Below are 21659 nucleotides of genomic sequence, written 5' to 3' on the forward strand. Positions count from 1 at the left end.
CTAACTTTTGTCTCTGCTACATGGGCATAGAGTGACCGACCTATTATTTTATACTTTCTTGGAAAATTTAAAGTCAGAAGAAAAAGTGGCTCAATGCCAGTGGGCAAGCTTGAACACAGATGGCTGAATTGGAAATGGGCCTGTGCGCTGGATCTTGTCAGGACAAACAAGGCTTGAGTATTTTGCAGGGAATATGTGAGAACCAGAAATAAGTTAGAAACCATTTGTGTGGAGTGACTGTATGTTCTGCTTAAGGGGTTTGACTGGAAAGCAATTAGTTGTCAACTGATAAAGGCTAAGAGAGAGGAAATAGCAAATTAGCAAGTGACCAGATAGAACAGAAATGTATCCATTCTGACTAATGGTGACATCACTGACAGGAAGACCCAGCTTTGGATGCCTGCCAGGCCTATAACATGATGCTGTATGAAAGGTCCATACCACGGTGTCAGTCTATTCAGAATGTTCCCTTCCCACCACCTTTCTTCCCTCTAGTCCTGAAAGAGTCCAGGACAGCATCTTGAGAGTGAGGGAGGATGTGGGTGCAGAAGACACAAGCCAACCATATCCCCTTCCCTACTCAGATTACCCATACATAGCTGGCTCAAGCAAAGAGAAATTTAACTTGAAATCCAGTTCAGAATATTAATTTCAGAATTGATGTTCTAATATCAGAATCAATATATTATTTTGTGAATGAGCATGATAGCGAGATGATTTATTATGTAAAAGCAGCAGTTATCAGCCTTAACTGCACGTTGGGAGTTTTTAAAATCCATGTACATGTAAGCCCTTTACCCACAAATTCTGACTTGTTTCAATGACAGGCCTAGGCATTGGTGTTTTTAAGAGCTCCCTGTGTGATTTTACAGTCAGTGTTTAGAACCACGGATTTAAAGAAACAGCAAAATCATGGTTCTGTCAGGATTTTCATCCAGGAAAGCAGAAAGAATGAGCCCCTGTAAATAAATTTAGGATTATAATGTGAGACAAAAATGAGGTGCTTTATGAATGTACCACATGAGCTGTGTTCTCCCAGGTTATTGTTACATATTTATTATCCCATTTGACTCCCATACCAAGACCATGAAGAAGCATTTATCCCCCCACCGATGACATACTGATACAGGAAATCTGAATACAAAGACAAAGTCTGTGCTCTTCTTACCCAAGCATTGTTGCATCTTGGTATAGAAGTTAAACAGAAATAGTGTTTGGATTCAGGGAAAGAAAATTGAGAATAAGTTTTAAAAGAATAGATGTGAAGATTAAACTTGTGCTCTTTGCCTTCTTACCCAGAGATGCGGCTTCCTCTATGTAACCTTATCTGTTAGAATGCCCCAGGTCAGAGTCTCTTTTATGTCTTCCGGTTTTCAGCATCATAATTCCATCCTGCTTCTACCTCTACCATAACTCCCTTCTTAACATGTGACTAAGGTCAAGGAAATACCTCTAGTAACATAGCACCCTTATCTTCTAAGAAAGCTGGATCAAAGAACATCAAGGAGTTCAGGGTAACGGTTTGCACTCACATTTACCGTGACAACTTTAAATATGAATACAATTTCTGTCAACTTAAATCAATAGCAAAGAGCTGCAGCCAGAGTTCACAGGCTGACTTTCTCCCTTTCTCAAATTGTCACTTACTAAAATGACATCACTTTTCCCCCAAATGTCTCATGAGAATAATTATCATTAAATAAAAAGTAAACTCAAGATTAACTTGTTAGGTGGATAAAAGTGCAGGCATTATTCAGGGTGTGTTTGTTGCATATCATATATAGCAACTGACTCATTTGAAAGGATAAGAAAATACCATGACACTATAGGGAATGTCTTCTGATTTGAATTCAAATAAGCTTTTCTTTTTTTCAAATATTATTCCACAATAAAATAAGGACTGTAGGGATCATTTGTGTTGATATTGAAACCTGCTTGTGTTACCTACATTCTAACAGCACTTCAGGATTCCATGTCTCTTCCCACAGAGTCAATTTTTGGAGATGGTTCTCCATAAGTATCTTTACATTTCTTCACAGTCCAAGATTTCTGAGCAAACAACACTGAAAAACAAGGTCATAGATGATTGAATGGCAGCCATGCCTTAGAAGTTAGAGATCTGTATTACTCCAAGAGATTTAGAGACTTCTCCCCCAGATCTGTTTACTCACATTCCAGTAGAGAGATCTTATTCTCTCCTAACAGGAAAAGGTTTGTCTATGTTCCAGAATAAAGGTCTCTCTTTGTTTCCTCTCCCTGGAGGGGAGAAGGGAGCAGGTGTGTCAGCTACTTATATATGCTCTGGGTTTCATAGTTTTAAGCTTCCTTTGCAGTGATGCAAGCCTGCTGCACACTGGCTCATGTCATGTTGCCCTGGGAAACTGGAGCATAGAAAGTGTTGCTAAAGTGTGTTGTGAGTTATACTCAGCATATACTCAGATCCAATCATTTCACATTTCCTGACAGAATAGAAAAATCCACATATACATGCACATACATATAATATGCATGTGTGCGTATATATCAAGAAACTATTCCCTCTTTCTGAAACGTCCACTTCCCAGCTCTTTATCCAACTTTTCTGACTGGAAAATCCATATTCTTCATTGAGTCTGTTAGTCACCCCCGCTCGAGTAAAGTTATGCCCAAGAACTCTGAGGTAGTTGTCACCAATTCGTGTTGCAGCACTTTTGTGAAAATCTCAAGTATTTATTACTCTATTATATTGGAGTTTAGAATAAATCTTTCCTTTTAGAATTAGAGTCCTGAAAGGTGACAACCATATTCTACTCATTGTTTCATTCTCAAAGTTAGCTCACTCCCCAGAACATACTTAGTGATTAAGAAACAATGAAAACAACAACAACAACAACAACAACAAAAGAAACAATGAAAACATGCTAAGTCAGAAGCCCTAGCAGTCATTAGGTGACAAAAGATCGTAATCTCTGCCATCTCTAGGTCATTAATCAGTTTTTACAGCAATGAAATTTTTAAATAACTTGAGCATGTTAGTGCGTAAATGCCTCATAAGCAGAAGAAGGTAGGGGCAATATGATTCTTACATGTTACTGATGGGGACAGACTTGCCAGTTGGTTCATTGATTTCAGAGTGAAGACATTAAATTGGCTAATGGTTAAAGAGGTACAGATTCTCCTTAGCTAACCTAATAGGCCCTTGTTTTCACTCTAAAACCACCCTCTGAGCTCATTATCTAAACTCTATAAACCAGACACTGATCTAGTATATATATTAGTAATGACTGATTTTTCTTGGCAAACTGTAATTAAATCATGCCTTGATAAAGCAAGGGCCCACAACATGACTTCTCTAATAAAAGAGGCTTCTTACTATTGTACCAAAGTTTAAACAGCAAAAATACAAGGTAAGTTCCTAATTTCTGAAGGAATATATTTCTTCAAATACCTGCTGTTAATGTGTAAAGCTTGTGTAATTTTTAAATAGCTGGTTTTCCACAGCACCATAACATTTTTAGATGAGAAGTTAATTCATAAGTTTCACTGATACTGCCCTTTTTTTAAAGATCTATTTATTTATTTATCATGAGAGACAAGGAGAGAGAGAGAGAGAGAGAGAGAGAGAGAGAGAGAGGCATAGGCAAAGGGAGAAGCAGGCTTCCACAGGGAGCCTGATGCAAAACTTGATCCCAGGACCCCAGGATCATGAGCCAAAGGCAGACATTCAACCACTGAGCCACCCAGGCGTCCAACAGTCCCCCCTTTTTTTTTAATGACATGATTCTCACTTAATTAATACCTCATTGATATTAATTTAATTAAGAAGGAGGTAAGCAGCCTTAGCTGCAGTTAAGATCAGTGACAAGAGTGACTGATTCTGTGGCTATTCTTTTAATTCCATGAAAAAGAATAAGAGAAAAATAGAAGAGAATATGTAAAACAGATTGTCTTAGCAGGCAATAAATGGATAAATGATAAAACAAAAATAAAACTAAGATCACTTTAAAATATTCAAACTTTGTTTTCAGAACGATATTGATCATAACATATTATCAGTGCCACAAATAGTTACTCAAAATAAAAGGTGACCTGGCTTCAATTCTTCATGTTTTCAGACACGAACCATAATACTCACTTTTTTCTACACTGATAATACATAATACATTTAAGTAATAGAAATTAATAGATGAGAATTTTATACATGATTATGGATTGCTACTTGTACTTTCTAATGTTTGTTGTTCCTTTGTAAACTTCCATGCCTAGTTCAATTGACATCACCACACTTACTAGTCATCACATTTAGCTGACAGTCTGAAATGGCCATGTGACCACACTGCATCCTCTAAACAAGTAACACCAAATATCTTCATTCACTTTTAAATTTATATTTTGTTTTCCTATGAGTAACTTCTCCCTTACTATTCCAAGTTAACCCTTTAGTCTAAATTTTTTTTGTATCTTTTTTTATTGGAGTTCAATTTGCCAACATATAGTATAACACCCAGTGCTCATCCCACCAAGTGCCCCCCCCCAGTGCCCGTCACCCAGTCACCCCATCCCCCTGCCCACCTCCCCTTCCACTACCCCTTGTTCGTTTCCCAGAGTTAGGAGTCTCTCATGTTCTGTCACCCTCTCTGATATTTCCCACTCATTTTTTCTCCTTTCCCTTATAATCCCTTTCACTATTTTTTATATTCCCCAAATGAATGAGACCATATAATGTTTGTCCTTCTCCGATTGACTTACTTCACTCAGCATAATACCCTCCAGTTCCTTCCACAATGAAGCAAATGGTGGGTACAAGTGATGTTCAGCTGTATTAATGAGGCTCAGTTTACTTTGTGACACTTTACTTTTCAGAATAAATGTGTGTATGTATAAAGTGAATGTAAAATATTGATGTGCATATATATATAAGCTTATAAATAAGCGTGTGTGATATACTTATCTATCTATATGTAAAATGATAAGTATTAGTACTTCCTTATCTCATTCCAAAATATGGTAGCCATTGATCTCCCTTGCTTTTAGAAAGTTTGCGTTTCACCACTTTGCTTTTACAAAAGACCTACATTATTATGTTTCCCTAAGCAAAGGAAATATGAAGATGGTTTTTGCTTTATGAAAAAAGGTGAGAATAAAATAACATTCAGCATTTGTTTTGCATTGAGCCATTATATAGGCAGTGCACACCGCTAAGCAGTGAGAGGGGCCCAGCTGAGCTCCGTCCCTGGGAACTACACTCAACATGTCAGCATCAAGCTGCCACAGCTTTGAACTGTATCTGTAAGCATCTGCGTTTTATCTCGATTTGTTTTGTGCATTCATTAGCAAGACGAGTCCTAAGGTAGCAGAAAAGCCTAAGAGAGGTTATTTTTTGGGTCTGGGAACACACACAAATTTTCCCAGCTGTATTAATGGTAATTGCTTCTTTGCTTTAAGCCATTTATGCTTACCAAAATCTTCATAGGACTGCTCCACTTTCAAGTAAGAGGGGAAACCCGTATTCTAAAGGATTGTGGAAGAAGAAATGATAGGTAGGAGTGGGGGGAAAAGTACAAATTCACTTCAGTCACTTTGATTAAATGTTTTAAGTTTTCACTCTGCATTAAAAATGAAACAGGTGAGGTCAACCAATGACATGTAACAGAATATCGCTGCTTTAAAGCATCATCCACTTTGAACCTTCATTTTCATGTTATAATTTTCCTTCCTTTTCATTGTGAGCTCTTATAGAAAATGACTTCTGATACATACAGCACTTTGGCTATTATAGAAATGCCTGCTATTATACATTATAGGTCCAGCTATTCTGCGTTTTATCTTCCATGACTTTGCTTTAATGATAGAGCATTGTGAAGCAGTGAGCACATGTCTGTATGTTTCAGGGGGATAGATTGGAATTATTCAAAGCTACTGTGTATGGCAAGTAGGCTTGTAATAGATGAGTGATGTTTCTCACTGCAATTTGGAAAGACTCAGTGGCTGATAGAGAAAGAGCTTAGAGAGACTTTTCTGTCATGCAAGGGTTTTACCTTTGTCCCATTACCCAGCTGCTCAGAGAGTAGATAACAGTGGTCAGAGATAGCCCTATTATTCAAATTGAAGCAATAGTGGCCTGTTCATCTGCTATTTCCAGCACACAGAAGGCCCTTTTATTTGCTTCTCTAATTCTCCATCTTCTTCCCTGGATTATCAAAAGAATTGTTCCTTATAATATATACACATTACCATTCTACCCCAGTCTATTCTCCAGGCAGTTATAAATGCATACAAAGACTCTTGCTACTGCATGATCTACACAACAAACTGGAAATACCTCTAAATTTTGTGTAATTGTCTTTTATGGATAGTCAGTTCCCTGTAGCCTGGCAATTCTGAATTTGGATATTCTTTTCATCATGGTATCCGTTTTGTTCTCTGATACCATTTTTTTCTGCCTTCTAAGAACTGGCATTATTTTTAAAATGGAGTATATCAAATGAGTTGTTTCTGTACTTCAAATGATGTATCCCTTCTATATTTAAATCTTAATTCAATAGTTGACTTACCTGAACATTCAAGTTTCATTAGAATGGAAGTTTAACTTTATACAAATGAAAGTTAACTATCCTTCAAATGCTCCTCTCTTTTTAATTAAAATAGTAACATTTTTAGAACTGAAAGTTACCTAGGACTCTCAGCCTCAATTCCTGAGAGCATACAAGTGCATAGAGAGAAATAAGATGTTAACAAGGGAGTGATGATTCATCTGAAAACAGTGAAATAATGTGATTAATTTGACTTGTTAAATATCTACATGAAGGTGTCTGGCACATGCATATGGAAATTTTGTGGACAATGAAAAGTTTGGAGACTATAGTTTCTGTGTCAAAACTGGACATGTTTAAGAATCATTCATATTTGTGTAATAATTAAAATATTCAAGTTAACTCAGTTGCCTGAGAAAGACTGGTGTAGGAAAGAGACATGGGGAATGTTTACAAATAAGGGCCTGCAAAGGAAGAGAAACCAGGGAAAGAAAGAAGAGACACAACTCTGATGAGTTATCGGTCAGGCTCTCTTTTGGGTGTTTTGACTCCATTACTGCCTTTAATCATTTCAACAATTCCATGTAGTAAATAATTTTACAGGTAAAAATTTTGGCTCAGTGAGTTAGGTATGTTGATCCGGCTCTAATCATTACTAGATGGACAATGAGGAGAAACGATAGGTGAGGGGAAGAGAAGGAGAATGGAGAGAATATTGTGCAAGCAAGGAAAGCAAAAAGAGTTTTGAGAAAGACTTAGGGGACTAGGAGTTCTTAGTATTGAATACCAGATATTGAGGTTTAGATGTCAGTAAGAGCTGGTGAGAATTCTTTAACTGGAAGTATAAAATTAAGGTACATTTGTTCATTAGCTTTGAAACTTAATGTCTAGGAGCACCTGGGTGGCTCAGTGGTTGAGTGTCTGCCTTTGGCTCAGGTTGTGATTCCAGGGTCCTGGGATAGATTCCCGTATCAGGCTTCCTGCCTGTGTGTCTGCTTCTCTCTGTGTGTCTCTCATGAATAAATAAATAACGTCTTTTTTTAAAAAAGGAACTTTAATGTCTAGAGTTCAGAGGTCTCTGTTAAATTTCTCAAAGCAGCTTCCATGAATTAGCCTAAATTTTTCATCCTCCTCAAATAGCTCCTTTTTTTCCCTTTGCATCCCCTGGAGTTTGAATAAGAGTTCTGTATAGGACCCTAAAGTATAGGCAGCAAAGTTAAAATACTCAATTTGCTGAATAAGAGTCTTCTACTAACTATGAGCCATATGATGTTAGGATGCACAATGAGGCTGACCCAAAAAGACATATGTGATAGTTATTAGAATGTAGTCTAGGACACTTGTAAAACTTTGCAATCTTTGAAAAGGTATAATACAGCCTTGGAATATCACATTACTTGTTCTGTGTTCTAGCATGGGAAATAAAAATGGCCAATATGACAACAGGATTCTTAAGCCAGACCTGCTGTATTTATCCAACCATCCATAGTGAGACCAAGGAGCCCACATGCAATGGATTTTGCATTTCCATACTTAAAACCCTCCCCCATCTACAACCTCTGAATGTCTTACCAAAATATAGTTATTTTATCAAAGACTATACCTCATTGTTACAGTCATCTACCTATCAGCCTGACCGTGCTTCCATCTCCCTCTCTCCAATGTGTTTTGTTTCAATTTCTGATGATTTCCATATACAGACTGCTTGTTTGAATGTCTAGAACTTTTCTTCTGTAGTAACTTTGTTCCCCATCTCTTCAACCACGTCCATACCCCGGTAATGTCAGATTTTCCAATAATGTGGTTCCTCCATAATCTAAAATTCATTCATCCTTCTCTCAAATCACAACCATCTACATCAATATCACCCTCTGGCTCCATTTCCAAGTCATTTTTTTTAATAAATTAATTTTTTATTGGTGTTCAATTTAACAACATACAGAATAACACCCAGGGCTCATCCCATCAACTGTCCCCCTCAGTGCCCGTCACCCATTCACCTCCACCCCCTGACCCCCTCCCCTTCCACCACCCGTAGTTCATTTCCCAGAGTTAGGAGTCTTATGTTCTGTCTCCCTTTCTGATATTTCCCACACATGTTTTCTCCCTTCCCTTATATTCCTTTCCACTATTATTTATATTCCCCAAATGAATGAGAACATACACTGTCCTTCTCTGATTGACTTACTTCACTCAGCATAAGACCTTCCAGTTCCATCCACGTTGAAGCAAATGGTGGGTATTTGTCATTTCTAATGGCTGAGGAATATTCCATTGTATACATAGACCACATCTTCTTTATCCATTCATCTTTCGTTGGACACCGAGGCTCCTTCCACAGTTTGGCTATTGTGGACATTGCTGCTAGAAACACCGGGGTGCAGGTGTCCCGGTGTTTCATTGCATCTGTATCTTTGGGGTAAATCCTCAACAGTGCAATTGCTGGGTCGTAGGGCAAGTCTATTTTTAACTCTTTGAGGACCCTCCACACAGTTTTCCAGAGTGGCTGCACCAGTTCACATTCACACCAACAGTGTAAGAGGGTTCCCTTTTCTCCACATCCTCTCCATCATTTGTAGTTTCCTGCCTTGTTATTTTTCCCCATTCTCACTGGTGTGAGGTGGGATCTCATTGTGGTTTTGATTTGTATTTCCCTGATGGCAAGTGATGCAGAGCATTTTCTCATGTGCGTGTTGGCCATGTCTATGTCTTCCTCTGTGAGCTTTCTCTTCATGTCTTTTGCCCATTTCATGATTGGATTGTTTATTTCTTTGGTGTTGCATTTAATAAGTTCTTTATAGATTTTGGAAAAGAGCCCTTTATCTGATACGTCATTTGCAAATATCTTCTCCCATTCTGTAGGTTGTCTTTTAGTTTTGTTGACTGTATCCTTTGCTGTGCAAAAGCTTCTTATCTTGATGAAGTCCCAATAGTTGATTTTTACTTTTGTTTCTTTTGCCTTCGTGGATGTATCTTGCAAGAAGTTACTGTGGCCAAGTTCAAAAAGGGTGTTGCCTGTGTTCTCCTCTAGGATTTTGATGGAATCTTGTCTCACATTTAGATCTTTCATCCATTTTGAGTTTATCTTTGTGTATGGTGAAAGAGAGTGGTCTAGTTTCATTCTTCTGCACGTGGATGTCCAATTTTCCCAGCACCATTTATTGAAGAGACTTTCTTCCAATGGATAGTCTTTCCTCCTTTATTGAATATTAGTTGACCATAAAGTTCATGGTCCACTTCTGGGTTCTCTATTCTGTTCCACTGATCTATGTGTCTGTTTTTGTGCCAGTACCACACTGTCTTGATGACCACAGCTTTGTAGTACAACCTGAAATCTGGCATTGTGATGCCCCCAGCTATGGTTTTCTTTTTTAAAATTCCCCTGGCTATTGAGGGTCTTTTCTGATTCCACACAAATCTTAAAAACATTTGTTCTAACTCTCTGAAGAAAGTCCATGGTATTTTGATAGGGATTGCATTAAACGTGTAAATTGCCCTGGGTAACATTGACATTTTCACAATATTAATTCTGCCAATCCATGAGCATGGAATATTTTTCCATCTCTTTGTGTCTTCCTCAATTTCTTTCAGAAGTGTTCTATAGTTTTTAGGGTATAGATCTTACCTCTTTGGTTAGGTTTATTCCTAGGTATCTTAGGCTTTTGGGTGCAATTGTAAATGGGATTGACTCCTTAATTTCTCTTTCTTCAGTCTCATTGTTAGTGTATAGAAATGCCACTGATTTCTGGGCATTGGTTTTGTATCCTGCCACGCTGCCAAATTGCTGTATGAGTTCTAGCAATCTTGGGGTGGAGGCTTTGGGTTTTCTATGTAGAGTATCATGTCATCGGCGAAGAGGGAGGGTTTGACTTCTTCTTTGCCAATTTGAATGCCTTTAATGTCTTTTTGTTGTCTGATTGCTGAGGCTAGGACTTCCAGTACTATGTTGAATAGTAGTGGTGAGAGTGGACATCCCTGTCTTGTTCCTGATCTTAGGGGAAAGGCTCCCAGTGCTTCCCCACTGAGAATTATATTTGCTGTGGGCTTTTCGTAGATGGCTTTTAAGATGTTGAGGAAAGTTCCCTCTATCCCTACACTCTGAAGAGTTTTGATCAGGAATGGATGCTGTATTTTGTCAAATGCTTTCTCTGCATCTAATGAGAGAATCATATGGTTCTTGGTTTTTCTCTTGCTGATATGATGAATCACATTGATTGTTTTACGAGTGTTGAACCAGCCTTGCATCCCAGGGATAAATCCTACTTGGTCATGGTGAATAATTTTCTTAATGTATTGTTGTATCCTATTGGCTAGTATCTTGTTGAGAATTTTTGCATCCATGTTCATCAGGGATATTGGTCTGTAATTCTCCTTTTTGGTGGGGTCTTTTTCTGGTTTTGGAATTAAGGTGATGCTGGCCTCATAGAACGAATTTGGAAGTACTCCATCTCTTTCTATCTTTCCAAACAGCTTTAGTAGAATAGGTATGGTTTCTTCTTTAAATGTTGGATAGAATTCCCCTGGGAAGCCATCTGGCCCTGGACTCTTGTGTCTTGGGAGGTTTTTGATGACTGCTTCAATTTCCTCCCTGGTTATTGGCCTGTTCAGGTTTTCTATTTCTTCCTGTTCCAGTTTTGGTAGTTTGTGGCTTTCCAGGAATGCGTCCATTTCTTCTAGATTGCCTAATTTATTGGCATATAGCTGTTCATAATATGTTTTTAAAATCGTTTGTATTTCCTTGGTGTTGGTAGTGATCTCTCCTTTCTCATTCATGATTTTATTAATTTGAGTCTTTTCTCTCTTCTTTTAATAAGGCTGGCTAATGGTTTATCTATCTTATTAATTCTTTCAAAGAACCAACTCCTGGTTCTGTTGATCTGTTCCACAGTTCTTCTGATCTCTATTTCCTTGAGTTCTGCTCAAATTTTAATTAACTCTCTTCTTCTGCTGGGTGTAGGGTCTGCTGTTTTTTCTCTAGCTCCTTTATGTGTAAGGTTAGCTTTTGTATTTGAATTCTTTCCAGTTTTTGAATGGATGCTTGTATTGCAATGTATTTCCCCCTTAGGACTGGTTTTGCTGCATCCCTAAGATTTTGAAGGGTTGTATCTTCATTCTCATTAGTTTCCATGAATCTTTTTAATTCTTCCTTAATTTCCTGGTTGACCCTTTCATCTTTTAGCAGGATGGTCCTTAACCTCCACGTGTTTGAGGTCCTTCCAAACGTCTTGTTGTGATTTAGTTCTAATTTCAAGGCATTACGGTCTGAGAATATGCAGGGGACGATCCCAATCTTTTGGTATCAGTTCAGACCCGATTTGTGACCCAGTATGTGGTCTATTCTGGAGAAAGTTCCATGTGCACTTGAGAAGAATGTGTATTCAGTTGAGTTTGGATGTAAAGTTCTGTAGATATCTGTGAAATCCATCTGGTCCAGTGTTTCATTTAAAGCTCTCGTTTCTTTGGAGATGTTGTGCTTAGAAGACCTATCGAGGGTAGAAAGAGCTACATTGAAGTCACCAAGTATAAGTGTATTATTATCTAAGTATTTCTTCACTTTGGTTATTAATTGGTTTAAATATTTGGCAGCTCCCACATTCGGGGCATATATATTGAGGATTGTTAAGTCCTCTTGTTGGATAGATCCTTTAAGTATGATATAGTGTCCCTCTTCATCTCTCACTACAGTCTTCGGGGTAAATTTTAGTTTATCTGATATAAGGATGGCTACCCCTGCTTTCTTTTGAATGGTAAATGGTTCTCCAAGCTTTTATTTTCAGGTTGTAGGTGTCCTTCTGTCTAAAATGAGTCTCTTGTAGACAGCAAATAGATGGGTCCTGCTTTTTTATCCAGTCTGAAACCCTGCGCCATTTGATGGGGTCATTAAGCCCGTTCACGTTCAGAGTTACTATTGAGAGATATGAGTTTAGTGTCATCATGATATCTATTCAGTCCTTGTTTGTGGATTGTTCCACTGAACTTCTTCTTAAAGGGGAATTTTAAGAGTCCCCCTTAAAATTTCTTGCAGAGCTGGTTTGGAGGTCACATATTCTTTCAGTTCCTGCCTGTCTTGGAAGCTTTTTATCTCTCCTTCCATTTTGAATGAGAGCCTTGCTGGATAAAGTATTCTTGGTTGCATGTTCTTCTCATTTAGGACCCTGAATATATCCTGCCAGCCCTTTCTGGCCTACCAGGTCTCTGTGGAGAGGTTGCTGTTACCCTAATACTCCTCCCCATAAAAGTCATGGATTTCTTGTCTCTTCCTGCTTTAAGGATCTTCTCTTTATCTTTGGAATTTGCAAGCTTCACTATTAAATGTTGAAGTGTTGAACGGTTTTTATTGATTTTAGGGGGGGGGATCTCTCTATTTCCTGGATCTGAATGCCTGTTTCCCTTCCCAGATTAGGAAAGTTTTCAGCTATGATTTGTTCAAATACATATTCTGGCCCTCTGGCCCTTTCGGCGCCCTCGGGAACCCCAATTAAACGTAGGTTTTTCTTCCTCAGGCTGTCGGTTATTTCCCTTAATCTATCTTCATGGTCTTTTAATTGTTTGTCTCTTTTTTCCTCAGTTTCCCTCTTTGCCATCAACTTGTCTTCTATGTCACTCACTCGTTCTTCCACCTCGTTAACCCTCGTCGTTAGGACTTCTAGTTTGGATTGCATCTCATTCAATTGATTTTTAATTTCTGCCTGATTGGATCTAAATTCTGCAGTCGTGAAGTCTCTTGAGTCCTTTATGCTTTTTTCTAGAGCCACCAGTAGCTGTATAATAGTGCTTCTGAATTGGCTTTCTGACGTTGAATTATAATCCAGATTTTGTAACTCTATGGGAGAGAGGACTGTTTCTGATTCTTTCTTTTGAGGTGAGGTTTTCCTTCTAGTCATTTTGCTCATTGTAGAGTGCCCAAAAACAAGTTGTATTGGGAAAAGGAGAAAAAGAGAGAGAAGGAAAGAAAAGAGAAAAAGAAAAAAGAAAAAAGGAAGAAAAAAAGGAAAAAAGAGAAGAGAAAGAAAAAGAAAGAAAGGGGGGAAAAGGGTGGGGGAAGCAATCAGAAATCAAAAAGAAAAAAAAAACAAAAACAACAACAAAAAAAAAACACGGGGGTATATCTTCTGATTTCTGTATACTTTAATTCCCTGACTTCCTCTGGAACTTGTCCGTCTAGCTGGTCTTCTGGGGGAGGGGCCTGTTGTGCTGATTTTTAGGCATTAGCACTTGGGGGAGCTGCTCTGCCCCTGCCTGGTGCAGGGCTCAGTGGGGGTTGTTTACCCCGTGAGGCCCCAGGAGGAACAACCGCAGTGGCGAGGCCAGCTCTGCAGCCCTGGAGTCAGCTCCCGCAGTGACTACAGAGCTCTCGGTCTGCAGGGCCTAGAGTCTCCGGGGCGGGGCCGCTGATCTGCTCAGCTCCGGGCAGGAGCGTCCTTGCTGTCCTGGGCCCTCCCGGCCTTTGCCTGTCCCGGGGGAGGCCGGATCCTGGGCTGTGTCCCGGCGCCCTGTGCTCCGGAGCCTGCGCTGTTGGATTCACGCTCCCGCCCCGCAGCCCCCTCCGCGGAACCGCCCCCGAGCCCCTCCGAGCTGTTCCCGCCCCGCAGCCCCCTCCGCGTGGAGCACTTCCTCCGCCTGAGCCCCTCTGAGCTGCTCCGGGTCCCGCCGTGCGTGCTGCAGCCCTTAGGGAGCTTGGCGCCTCTCCCGGGCGCAGGTGTCTGTTAGTGTCCCCGGGAGCCCCAGGGCATCCCCGCCCTCCTGGGTCCTGCTCCAACTCCCCGCGAGCCCCTTTCCCTCCGGGAAGGTTGGTGCAGCTCCTGCATCTCCGGGACGGGGCTCTCTTGTCCTGGGGACACTCGCCCCGGCCTCAGCCCGGCTCCTCACGGGGTCCCTCCCCCTTGGAGGCCTTTGGTTTCTTTATTTCTCTGCCCCCCTTCCCCCCCCCCCCATCTTCCTACCTTGATAGAAGCGCGAACTCTTCTCACTGTAGCATTCCAGCTGCTCTCAGGGCGAATTCTTAGATTTTCAGGATGATTTGAAGGTTATTTAGGTAATTTGGTGGGGACAGTGATTTGGGGACCCTACTCTTCTGCTATCTTGCCCCTTCCAAGTCATTCAATTCACAAGCATACTCAAGTCATTCTAGATCACCTTTTTCAGTCTCTCACTTCTTTGGTTTTCTTTCTCTCCTTTTTTTTTTTTTCCTAGTTTAAATCTCAAGATCTATGCAGACACTCTTTACATGTCTCTAACTCTATCCACTTAACTGAACAAAGAAAACCCTGTTTCATCCACTGGATTTCTGCTTTCATTCAGTTCCATTGAAACTTCAAAAGGTCATCTGGCTTCCATGGTGCTACCTCCCATGTCAGATTGTCTTTTCTTACCTTGTTTTACCAACAAAAGCATTAGACATAGTTGTCATTCTCTGATTCCTGATTATCTTTCTTCGCATGACTTTGAGGACAGCATATCTCTCATTTTTCTTTTTATTTTCTTTCTCTATTTCACTTATCACTTTTAGTTCTCCTTTGCTGGATTTTCATGTTCTCCTTAACCTATCATTGATAAAATTCCCCAGGATTCATTTTTCTCTTCTGAAGTCCAGGTCTGTTAAATCTGAGTGACTGCTTAACATCTCCACTTAGCTAGATAATAAAAACTTTACACCTAACATGCTAAAAAAGAACACTAAATTTTTTCTAAGACTTATTCATTTTATCACGGTTATTTACAACATCAACCTCTCAATTGTTCTGTTTCAACAACTTTGTTAACCTGATTAACAAAGGTTAATGATTACTATTCCCCTCACATTCCATATCATATCTGATAGAAATCTAGTTGAATCTAACTTCAAAATTTATAATTCACTCATTACAAGGATCTTTTTGCAAGTTGTAAGACAGGCTAGGAATTATATAAATATATATATTTATATATATATATATATTTATATATATATATTATATAGATATAATGAATTATATCTGAACATCTTGTCCATTGAGCAAAATAATAAATCATTTGGCATGATACTTGTAGTCTTTATTTTTTATCTGCCATTGTATGCAACAGGAGTTGATGAAGAAAAGAGTGTGGCACTTAACCAATCATGAACTCAAATTGTTAGGCCTTGCCTAGTTCTCTTTAATACATGGCACAGGAAGTAGGAATATAAGAGAAGACACATACAATAAGGAGCATTTTAATTTTCTGTCATTCACTCACTAGTGAAATTTGGCTTAGTGAATATCCTGAACTCTGATCAATCAGATTGATAACTTCTTGCCTTTTAGGAAGCAGTTAGGAAGGAAATAGAAAAGTGTGGAAATTCTTGATATAGAAAAGTGTACTTTCTCCTTTGGTATTTCCTGTTATGGTCCACTTAAAAACATGATTAACAAAATTGAGCCCAGTTATCTTTCCTGTAGTCCCACTTTCATTATAGATTGGTTTGTCTGATTTAAAAGTTACATAAATTGAATTATATAAACATGTTCTACTTTGTATCTGAAATAGTTCACTGAAAAATTGATTTTATGAGGTTTTATATCATATGCTGTTGTGGTTTGTTCTTATTGCTTTGTATTATTATTTCATTAAACAAATGTACTACAACAAATTCTTTGTTGTAATCTTGGTAGATATTTAATTTTTTCCCAGGTTTTGGTGCTTTTGAACAGTGTTGCTGTGAGCATTTTAATATATGTCTTTTGGTGAACATGTGAATGCATTCCTGTTGAGAATATACTTGAGAGCAGAATTGCTGGTCATATATTCATGTTTATTTAGTCATACTAACAAATAGTTTTTCAAATTTGTGCCAGTTTTTGTTCTCATCAGAAAGATATAAGAATTTCAGTTGTTTACCTCACAGATATTAAGTATTACAAGTTTTCCTATTTTTTTTTAAAAGTTACTCTAGCTATTCTGATAATGATTGGTGAAATGTTATATACTTTTAATTTGCATTCCCTTAATGTTTAGTGGAAACATTATTATCCTTATGAAAATATTATTATCCTTATGATAAATTTTCTATTAGAGCTTGTGATCCATTTTTTAAATAAAACATTTGCTTTTATCCTACTCCTTTGTAAGAGACCTTTATATATTTCAAATACAAGCTCTTTGTGAGTATAATATAAGTAATTTCTGTCACTCTGTGTGTTGACATTTTATACTCTAACATATCTTTAGATAATTTAAATTTGTAAATTAAATAATGTTTAAATTTTCTTTTATAGTTATTGCTAATGTCTACCAGTTTAAAATAAATCTGCAAAATCAAGATTATAATGTTTTTCAACATTATCACTTAGATGGAATCTTTGATCTTTTACCATAGACATGCAGGCTTAAAATTTGCCCAGTGTTTATTTTGTGCCTTATGTGAGGTAGGATCAAGATGCTTTTATAAAACCTGATGTTCAGTTAACTTAGAAATATTTAGTTAGACCATTCTTTGACTAATTTTTATTTACTAATTTTAAGGTATATTTTTCAGGTTAAGTAAATATATTCTAAGATTGCTGAGATGATTTTGTTGTTGCTTGAGTCACAAAAAGAATTTTAACTATCTCGAATGCTTCTGCTCCCCAGAAACTATGACTTATCTCCTTTTTTTTCCTATTATGTTGAATTGCAATGTTTAATTTTCAAATATTGTGCATCTCTTCTTTCCTACCATAACTCTCACTTTGTCAAGATTAATTATTTTTTTATACGTAACTACATTCAGTTTGGTGGTATTTCTTTTGAGATTTTTTACATTGCTTACAGAGATAATACCTTTAATTTTCTTTTTCACATTGCTCTTGTCAGGTTTAGGCACAAGGTTATTTTGACTTCACAAGGATATTTTCACTCTTTCAATTTTCAGAAAAAAATGTTTGGACTTAATAATATTTCATTAAATATTTGGAAAAACTTAGTGAAGTATCTGGTCAGGGATGGAGATTTTGTGGTAAGCTTTGAATTAATGATAAAATTTGACAGATTTATGACTATTTAGATTTTCTATTTTTTTCTTATGTCTGTTTTATTAATTTCATTTTGTGATTTGTCCATTTCATCACATAAAAATTTTCATAATACCTTCTTAATTTGTTTTATATTTATATTTTGTATGTAGGTTGTAACTTTTTAAAAATTCCTATATGGGTATTTGTGATTTTTATTTGCTTGATGAGTCAGGCTAAAAGTTTGTTAAATCTATTAATCTTTTCAAAGAACAAACCTTTAGATTCCTTGAGTTTCTTAATTTTATACACACTTTTTACTTGACTAATACTTAAAACATTCTTATATCTTTTACTTTCTTCCTTCTACTTACCTTAGATACATTGTAAATTCACAAAGTGGGAGACATATTTTTAATTGCATAATAGAGAACAAACTTGTATGATTCAATTGCTTTGAAATTTACTGAACCTAGCCTTCTAGGTCAGCATATGGTTTACTTTGTATACTTGAAAAGAATAAGTCTACAGATGTATAAAATGATGTATCATAAAGTTCTTTTATTTCAGTTTGGATGATTGAATTTTTCAACTTCTTTTAGGTCTTACTGATTTTTTTATCTGCTTCTATCAGTTATTTTAAGAATTGTTTGCAAATCTCAAAAAGTTTCTACCACACCTTTTCAATTTTTACTTTTGCATACACAATGTTTTAAATAAATTTATAAATGTTAACATTTTCCTACTGAGTTAGCATGTTATAATTATAAAATTTACCTCTTAATCATTAGTAATTCTTTTTTAAAAATCGTTTTTATTTATTTATTTGAAAGAGATAGAGAGCATGAGCTGGGGTGGGGCAGAGAGAGAGAGAGAAGCAGACCCTCTGCTGAGCGAGCAGGGAGCCCCAATGGGGTGCGCTATCCCAGGACCCTGAGATCATGACCTGAGATGAAGGCAAATGCTTAACTGCCTGAGCCACCAAGCACGATTCATTAGTAATTCTTCTTAAATCCATTTTTTTCCTAAGGAGGAAAGTGTACTAAGACAAGTTGCTCTATCAGAGTAGTGAATGTTTCTTAAACATTTCTGACTGATACACTTTTAATTTATCAAAGTTTAAAGTTTTTATCACATATAACTTATGTAATTGAAATATTCTTTTAATATTTCACCTTTCAGTCAGTTTAGGCCTCCTTCAAAAATTCTTCATGTAGCTGTACGATAATGTTTCAAAAAAAACAAAACAAAACTTTATCACTTTGCTTCCCTATTTAAAAACCACCTTTGAAATCCATTACCCCTGAAATAAAATCAAAACCTACAGTAGAACTTACAGGACTTTCAGAGTTTAGCTATTCTGCTTGACTTTTTTTTTTTTTTTTTTAAATTTTATTTAAATTCTATAATTCTATAGTATAATATTGGTTTCAGGAGTTGAATTTTGTGATTCACCCTCTACATATAATATCAAGTGCTCAACATAACATATGCTCTCCTTAATATCCATCACCATCTCCCCTTCCCTCCATCAACCCTCAGTTTGTTCTCTATCATTAATAATCTCTGGTTTATTTCTCAATCTCTCTCTTTCTTTCATCCTTTCTCTCTCTTTTTCCATTCCATTTCCATGCTCATCTGTTTTGTTTTTGTTTTTTAAATTCCACATGATTGAAAACCATCTGGTATTTGCCTTTCCCTAACTGCCTTATTTTACTTAGCATAATATACTCACTCTATTCATGTCATTGCAAATGGCAAGATTTCGTTCTTTTTTATGGCTGAGTAATATTCCATTATATATATTTATATTATTATATTTATATTATATATGTTATATATATAACATAAAATAAAATATATGTTTTATTTTACCAATATGTTCCTAAAATGGTTAGGCAAAATTGTATACTTCTTAAAGTGACAGACATTTAAGTAGATTTGATTCAATGGCTCCACCATTAGGTAGCAATGTAATGTTGAGTCAATTACTTCCCTTTCTTAGTCTCTGGACTCAATGGCTCTACCATTAGGTAGTTTTGACTCAATGGCTCTACCATGAGGTAGCATTGTAACTTTGAGTCTGTTACTTCCCTTTTCTTAGTCTCTGTTATGGGCTGGATTGCATCTCCCCAGAAGTTATCTGTTGAAATTCTAACCCCCATTATCTCAGAATATGATTATAGTCGGAGACAGTCTTTAGAAAGGCAATTAAGGTTATATGAGAATATTAGATGAGCCTTAATCCAAAAAGACTGATTTATTTATAAGAGGAGATAAGGAAACAGACATGCACAGAGAAAAGACCATGTGAAGACTAACAAAACAGCCATCTTCAATAAGGAGAAGAGTTTTAGAATGATCAATCCTGCTGACACCTTGGTGTTGGCTTATAAACTATAGAACTGTGAGGAAATAAATTTCTGCTGTTCAAGCCACTCTGTTGTATTTGTTATGGCAGCACTAGCAAACTAACACAGTCTCCTATGAATTTCATGATGGTTGCATGAAAAGGAGGTTAAATTTTTTGCAAAGTTCTAGTATACACTATTTTACTCAATAAGTTCAATAAGAAGTATTCTGAATTTTATGTTAGTCAATTTTTTATTTTTAAAAAAAAATATTTATTCATGAGAGACACCCACAGAGAGAGAGAGAGAGAGAGACAGAGAGACAGACAGAGACAGAGACAGAGACAGAGAGACAGAGACACAGGCAGAGAGAGAAGCAGGCTCCGTGCAGGGAGCCCTATGTGGGACTCAATCCCAGGACTCCAAAATCATGCCCTGGGCCAAAGCAGGTGCTAAACTGCTGAGCCACCTAGGGATCCCCCTTTTAAATTGTTTTTAACTTGTCTGTCATTTTTAAAAGTTTTTAAATTCCAATATAGTTAACATACAGTATTATATTAGTTGCAGGTATACAATATAGTGATTCAACAATTCTATACATCATTAATTAGTGCTTATCATGATGTGTATAGTCTTGATCCTTTTCACCTATTTTACCAATCCTTCCATCCCCCTCCCTCTAATATGCTTTATTTTAAACAAGTACTCTCAGTTAAAGTTACTTTTTTTTCAACAAGAACTTTTTTTTTTACTTGAAGAATACTTCAGAACATACAGTTCTAAAAGATCTATATAAGACATTCCAACTAGGACAAATAGACACTTTTTTTTTTCAAGTAAACACAGAAGAATCCCTGGTTAAATCACATAAAAATAGGCATAAAAATATTACAAATTTAAGAGAACTGCAATCATACCAAGTATATTTTCCAACCACAGTGATACAAAACTAAAGATCAACAATAAAACAAAGCTAGAAAATCTACAATGTAAATATTAAATATGTAAATATTAACACACTACTGCACAAGCAGTGGGCCAAATAAATCAAACAGCAAATCAAAATATGTCTCAAAACAAAAGAACACAAAGATACAATATTCCAAAACTATGGGATGCAGCAAAAGCAGAGTGAAATTTATGCCACAATGGTTGTATTAAGAAAAAAAAGTTCAAGTAAACAACTTAATATAAGGAACTAGAAAAAGAAGAAACTTAGCTGAAATTTAGTAGAGGAAGAAAATAACAAAAATCAGGGATGCCTGGGTGGCTCAGTGTTGAACTTCTGCCTTAGGCTCAGAACATGATCCTGGAGACCTGGGATCAAGTCCCACATCAGGCTCCCCTCAAGGAGCCTGCTTCTCCCTCTGCCTGTGTCTCTGCTCCTCTCTCTGTGTTTCTCATGGATAAATAAATAAAATATTTAAAAAAGAAAGAAAAATCAGAAATAAGAGACCAGAATAAACAATAACATAACATTGAATGTAACGAGCAGTTTTTCCAAAAAATTAAACAAAATTGGCAATGCTTTGGCTGCATTAACTAAGAAAAAAAGACTCAAAAACCAAAATGAGAAATGGAAGAGAAAACAATACAAAAGATAAATATAGAAATACATAGTATGAATAAAGATTACTGTGAATTATTACATACTAACAAGTCAGATTTCTTAGGAAAAAAAACCCAAAAAGAAGATTCCTTAAAAAACCCACAAGTTATCAAGATAGAATCATGAATCTTGAATCCAAGAGGTAAGAAATCTTCTTAGACCAAAAACAAGAGTGAAAATTGAAATAGGAATAAAAAATCTCCAGCATAGAAAAGCCCAATACCACATGGTTTCATTG

Source organism: Canis lupus, chromosome 9 (genome assembly GCF_048164855.1).
Source record: "Canis lupus baileyi chromosome 9, mCanLup2.hap1, whole genome shotgun sequence".
In the NCBI taxonomy this organism is placed as follows: domain Eukaryota; kingdom Metazoa; phylum Chordata; class Mammalia; order Carnivora; family Canidae; genus Canis; species Canis lupus.